The sequence below is a fragment of the Phyllobates terribilis genome, unplaced genomic scaffold, assembly GCF_046119375.1.
Source record: "Phyllobates terribilis strain yellow unplaced genomic scaffold, ASM4611937v1 Scaffold_3__8_contigs__length_932513732, whole genome shotgun sequence".
Lineage (NCBI taxonomy): Eukaryota > Metazoa > Chordata > Amphibia > Anura > Dendrobatidae > Phyllobates > Phyllobates terribilis.
The window spans coordinates 710,658,747-710,665,820 of record NW_027362763.1 but is presented as its reverse complement, the minus strand read 5'-3'; positions in this window follow the sequence as shown (position 1 = coordinate 710,665,820).

The following is a 7,074-nucleotide window of genomic DNA, read 5'->3' as shown; positions in this document are numbered from 1 at the left end:
AGGGTCCCTTCTGCCTCCTTGTTTCTGCAGCCTTTCTACTCCTCTGTCTCTCCTCTTTCCTTCCTTCTCCTTCTCCTTCTCCTCTCTGGCCCCGGCCTTTTCTCTAGGCCTGCCTTCTGAGCAGAGCTCCTACAGAGCCCCTGCTCCCTGTCACTTCTCCACTGTACTGACTGCTGAACTAAGATGGCTCCCACCTTTTATCTGCTTCTGTGTGTGAGCTCAGGTGACCAGCACCCAACGAGCTCCTTCCTATGCTCCAGAAACCGTCCCCTCTGCTCCTACATCACTGGGTTTTCCTCCCCCCTCCCCACTCCAGCCAGGGACATGGTCAGTTGTGCCTGCAATAAATGGGAGCACCGTCGAGCTGTCCCCCGGAAATGGGAAGTATGTAAGTGTAGGTATGCAGCTAACTGAGCCCTGGTCCATACTCCATCCTTACCTGGGAGTGAAATATCACACCTCTGGTTGAGGTGCAATACCCCTGTAGCAACCGAACCCTCGGGGCGCTACACATGCATACCAGGATGGGGGCTCAGGGAGTGCCATGCATACCAGGATGGGGGATCAAGGAGTGTCATGCATACCAGGATGGGGGATCAAGGAGTGTCATGCATACCAGGATGGGGATGGGGGACCACGTATACCAGGAAGGAGGGGCCATATATACCAGGATGGAGGATATTAACAGAATTGGGGGACATTACCCCAATACCAGTGTCAGTAGCAGACTCCCTCCCCCATAACAGGGCATCATGACCACATTTTTTGCTTACATTTTTTTTCCCTATTTTCTTTCTCTAAAACCTAGGTGCGTCTTATGGTCCGGTGCGTCTTATAGTCCAAAAAATATGGTATTTCAGTTCTTCAATACAAAAAGTGAAACTCATATATTATATAGAGTCATTACAAGCAGAGTGATCTATTTCAAGTGTTTATTTTTGTTAATGTTGATGATTATGACTTACAGCCAATGAAAACACAAAAGTCATTATCTCAGTAAATTAGAATACTTTATAACAGCTTGAAAAAGGTTTTTAAAATCTGAAATGTTGTCCTACTGAAATGTATGTTCAGTAAATGCCCTCAATACTTGGTCGGGGCTCCTTTTGCATCAGTTACTGCATCAATGCGGCATGGCATGGAGGCGATCAGCCTGTGGCACTGCTGAGGTGTTATGGAAGCCCAGGTTGCTTTGATAGCAGCCTTCAGCTCCTCTGCATTGTTGGGTCTGATGTCTCATCTTCCTCTTGACAATACCCCATAGATTCTCTATAATAGATTCTCTATGGGGTTAAGGTCAGGCGAGTTTGCTGGCCAATCAAGCACAGTGATACTGTTGTTTTTAAACCAGGTATTGGTACTTTTGGCAATGTGGACAGGTACCAAGTCCTGTTGGAGAATGACATTCCCATCTCCAAAAAGCTTTTCAGCAGAGGGAAGCATGAAGTGCTCTAAAATTTCCTGGTAGACGGCTGCGCTGACTTTGGACCTACACCAGCAGACGACACGGCTCCCCAAACCATCACTGATTTCACAATCCTCAAGCAGCTTGGATTGTGGCCTCTCCACTCTTCCTCCAGACTCTGGGACCTTGATTTCCAAGTGAAAATTGGAACTCTGTGACCTTGTGGAGTGTGTCAATGACTGCCTTCTGGACATCTGTCAAGTCAGCAGTCTTCCCCATGATTGTGGAACCTACTGAAACAGACTAAGGGATCTTTTTAAATGCTTAGGAAGCCTTTGCATGTGTTTTTTGTTAATTATTTTAATTTACTGAGATAATGACTTTTGTGTTTCATTGGCTGTAAGCCATAATCATCAACATTAACAGAAATAAACACTTGAAATAGATCACTCTGTAATGACTCTATATAATATGAGTTTCACTTTTTGTATTGAAGAAATTAATTAACTTTTTGAAGATATTCTAATTTAGTTAGATAGATATGGGATGGAGACAGACGCACTTTAGATCAGACCTGGGCAAAGTGCGGGCCACATCCGGCCCTCTGGCTGTTTCAGTGCGGCCTGCAGACCGAGACAGCCGAGGGGCTGATAACAGCGACCCACGGGCCGCACTGTGCCCTTTCCTGCCCGCACGCCGTCACCGCTGTCTCCATCCACGGTGAATCTGCATCCGCAGTGAATGCATTGGTGGATGAGGGGTCGCGGCCCCCCCCTTTCACCAATCAGCGTGAGAAACCGCTGACGCGATGACGTCATGACTGCGGAGAGTCAGTTCATCGCAGACTCAGCAGAGGCAGAGCGCCGGGGGAACGGAGAGAGGTAAGTATGTGGTGGTCTTTTATGTGTATGGGATGTTTGGCTGGACACTGGGGGAGGCTCTCATGCTGGACACTGGGGGAGGCTCTCATGCTGGACACTGTGCAGGCTGTGTTGGGCTCATGCTGTATATAGGGGGGCTGTCAGCACACTTAATCTGCTCAATATTAAGTGATACAATTAATATTAATATAATCATTAATAATATAATAATTTGAATTAATATTAATATTGAGCAGAATTAATTTCAGCCTATTGATTTGGCCCTCCCCAACAGTCATGGTCTCTTATGTGGCCCCTTGGGAAAATTAATTGCCCCCCTGCTGTAGATAGATGATAGATATTAGATAGATAATTAGATATAGATAGATAGATGTCACACACATACACATGGCACCACTATAATGATTAATAAGTCACATCTGGACCATTTTCCCGCAGTCTTTGGTTGTATTGCAGTGATGAGTTTAATGTGGCTGCAAATGACACAGTTCTAACCATGGACGTAACAATGTATTTACAAGTTGCTTCATTAAACACTATTTACCCAACATAACAAAATAAACTGCAATTTATCCTTTTTTTTTTTTTTTTTTTTTTTTACAAAACATTTTATAAATATTTTTTTTACAAAATGTATACAAAGCAATTCATGAGACATTCTATACAACAAAATGCGTATCAGTAAAATGAAAATTCAGTAAAATGCTGTCCATGAGATATGTTATGCCTTTGATTTCTATGTCAAAAAGTATCCTCGTCGCTCCAGTTAAACTCAATCAAGGAAATGTCAGTTTTAAAGTGTTGTGGAAGCAGCTGGAGATAAAACCACAATGTATCTGCAACATTTGATCTCCACTATCCACTTTGGGGCTTTACTTCTATGTATGTGATTTAGATGCAAACTTTTTGTTCATGATATATACTTTTTTCCATGTGTGTCCAGATGAGTGGTCTCAAACCAAGGGGTGGTAATGTGGTGCCTCTTCTGATTTGTAGGCCTGGCATGATGTCATCGTTGCAGCACGACGTTGCAGCACCTCTACTAATCAGAAGAGGTGTCAGAGATGTCGGCAAATAAGAGGAGGTTTGCAGGACTCTGCTTGGAGGACACAAACACTGGAGCAGCCTCATGCAAATCTTTTTGTTCACCTCTACCCACATGCAGATTTCCTTCCAATTTCACCTTTTGCATTGCAAAAAGTAAAATCCGCAACGAAAGCAAAATACACAAAGAATTGACATTCTGCAAGTGTTAAAATCTTCAAAGCGTGTCTAATTCCACGTGCAACATTAAAGGACACGTTCACATGATGTGATTGCCCAGCATTTTTTTTTTTTTTTACTGATTATTTGAAAAATGCAGTAAAAATACATGGGTTTTGCCATGATTTTCAAAAATTAGCACAACTTTGAAAAACTGCAACAAAAATAAAAAGCAGGAACATATTTTATACACATCAATTTAAAGAGATTTTAAAAAAAATCTTATCTACTTAGTTGGTAGTGTGTTTTTGCATGTAAATCGAGCAAATATTCTACAGGTACATTTCCATTAAGGCCTTACAATTAGGGATGAGCGGACCCATAGAAGTTCGGGTTCTAATACCCGACTGAACTTTATGTCCCAAATTCGGTTCGGATACCAGAACTTTACCCGAGCTTGAACATAAACCCGAACTTCATTGAAATTTAGATCTAAGGCCAAATTTGATGTCTGTGAAGCATGGTCTGAGTATGGGCAGACTAACCGAGGGTCTCCTAACCCGAACTTGACAGCATTCTAGGCATATATGTGACTGCTAAATTCAGGAAAACCGTTGGCTAGTACGTGCACCACGGTTCGTACTTAGACCGTACTACACAGACATGTCAATGAGCCCCTACTGATGTGAATAAGACCATCTCAACTATAAAGTAATCATGAGGCCAACATCTAATCCTGAGCCTTGCACTTAAGCCAGGACCACAAGCATCTGTCACAAATTTTCTATCACCGGAAACATTTTTTTTTTTGCAAATGCTTATATTTAAAGCTGACATTTCCTCGTTAACATGGAATGTTGCTACAGAGTAATGCAAACATTAAACTTGGCACAAATCAAAATAAAATAAAAAATTAATGTGAACGTACAAAGACATCTTATATCTTCACATTACACTTGATAAACAACATGTTTTTTCACACTTACATTCCTATTGAAGAGCCTCTGTTACACCTCTAATATCTGCTATATTCTGTAGTATTAACTGCAAAGACCTAAACCATGGAAGTAGGTTTCACGACAAAGACTGTTTTCTGACCGGCCCCCCACCATGTGCTAAACATAACTGTCTCTACTCAACAGTCAAAAGGCAGCATATGATGTGAGTAAACTCTTAAAATGAGACCTATGCGAGCCCAAACTTGATTTGCTTGGTTATGTACAGGGCAACCTCAAAAATCCTATTCTTTTAGGATAGATCAACAGTTTGGCTCCTAGGCAGGCAGTACTTGTACAGCAACTAGCTAAGCACCCAACCATGACCCAGGAAGCTCTGTAAAGTCCCTACTAGTTAACCTCCATGCCAGGCGGCTGCCTCCCAGCATTGTTCTGCCTGGTAGAGGGCAAAATGATGGAGACATGTTATCCCCTCCCAGCATAATGGTCTTTATAACAAGTAAATTTACAGACCAGTAAACCGAAAATTTAAGGAAAATCTGCCATTAATATGTAATTTTTGTACCTAGTGTAAATGCTGCTGTTCTCCTGAATCTGGCGATGTTTTGCTATTGTTCCTGTGACTCCTCCATCCTGAGATATGGCCCCTCTGTCCTGTGTGTAAACCTTGTCCCTTTAGCCAAGTGGGTTTGGTCCTCAAAATTCTCTGTGGGCATCTTCATAAGGACCAGAGCTTACTTGACTAAGAAAACTCGATTCCTATACAGCATCAAAGAAAAAACACCACTAGATTCATGGGAACAGATAAAAAAAAAAATTACATATTTATGGCAAGTGACAGGTCCTGCTTAAGATGGCTAGAACCAAAAACTTTGCATCTAAATGGTCATTATCTACAATAAGAAAAGAACCGTAATTCAGCTGAATAATCAACCGCCACTTGAGAAGAATGGAACTCGGACGCCTACCGAAAAAAGAGAAAATGACTGGACCTAGAGATGTAAAAAAAAAAAAGATTAAAATAAAAAAAGGAGTTCAAGAGTGTTCTAAAGTTTTGTTATGAATTTATAAAGAGTAACATTTATGGAACACCCTAAAAAAACTGATTCTGATGCTTAAAACCAAGACATGGTAATTAAAGGATTATTCCCACAATCACATTATTTTTCACGAAACACAGTAAATGCATACTTATTGTTAGTATACATACTCAGCCAAACATAACATGTTCTCCTTGTACTTTTATGCCTTTTTCATTTTTATCTGCCACTATGTGCATCCAGCTTCACAAAGCAGAATGGGCAGTCCTATGCTTATCTGATAAAACTACATTTGCCAGCAGCACTTGCTTCTCCTCAGTGCTACAGCCCCCCCTCCTGTGTGCTCTTGACTAGTCCCATCACTGAGTGATCCGCGAGCTAATCTAAGTGTAGAGGTCATTTAATGTTTCTGCACAGTGCCCTGCCTGATTGATTCTAAGTTATGTAATCTAGATCAGTATAGCTGCAGTGTGGTTTTTCATCATTAGCCTGTTCTAGCAGAGCTCAATTCTCCTGCCATCCGCCATTCTCCGCAATGGAAACGCAGACAGAGCTTGGTTTTTTGCCTGCTGCTGACCTATCAGTTTTGTGAAACTGAAAATGCAGCTCTATTGATGTATAAGACAGAAGATAATCCTTTGTAATATGCATCAATAGATAGCATTTGCAGTTTCACATTACAGGTCTCTCAGCAGCAGGCAACAAACACAGCTCAATTAATATCAGCCTCTCTATACAGTCCCCTCCTGCATTATATTCTCTCCATACAGAGCCCCATCCTGCAGTAGATCTATCCTTTCTGTCCCCTCTTTATACAGCCCATCCTGCAGTACATCACTCCTCTTAGAACCTCTGCTGTAAACACAGAATGGCTATGCTGGCTGAGAGAAACTGCACTGTTTAGGATAGATCAAGGCCCCTGGAAATACAGGATAGTTCCAATGGTAACAAAAGGTAAATAGAGCCTGGAGAGTCATCCTTAAGGGGGTGATATGAGCAAAATGGGACTGATTTAAAAATAGCCTACATTGGCACAAATTAATGAATATGAGTACATTTTAAGATCACATTTTGAGTTTGGGAATAACACTTTAAATGGCCGATGGTAAGGTTCAAACACCATATATTCATGCACCCACCATAAAGGTCTTACCCTACACGTAAAACAGTGGGTTTTTATCTCTTGGAGTATTTTTTACATTTATATTCTTAAGTTAAAAAAATTTTTTTTTTTAGATACTAAACCAGATTTGACTTTTAAAATTACTGACTCTATTGTTTATCTAATACATTTGTCTATGCAAACTACATTGACTTAGGCAAAAAGGAATTACACTAACCAGCTGCAGATCAACATACAATACAAATACTATACTAAATGTGTTACATGTGTTGGTAAATTTGCACTTGTATGATTGTTTGATTTGATTCTCTATGACCTATAGGAAAGTTAGAATAAAAAGAAAATTATTGTTATGGGGTATTCCCGTCTCATAAAGTGACTGTATTTAGTAAGTATATGTTAGGTTTTTATTATTGGTGGGAGCCTGACCTCTGGGACACCCACCAATCCTAAAGTTGAATGGACA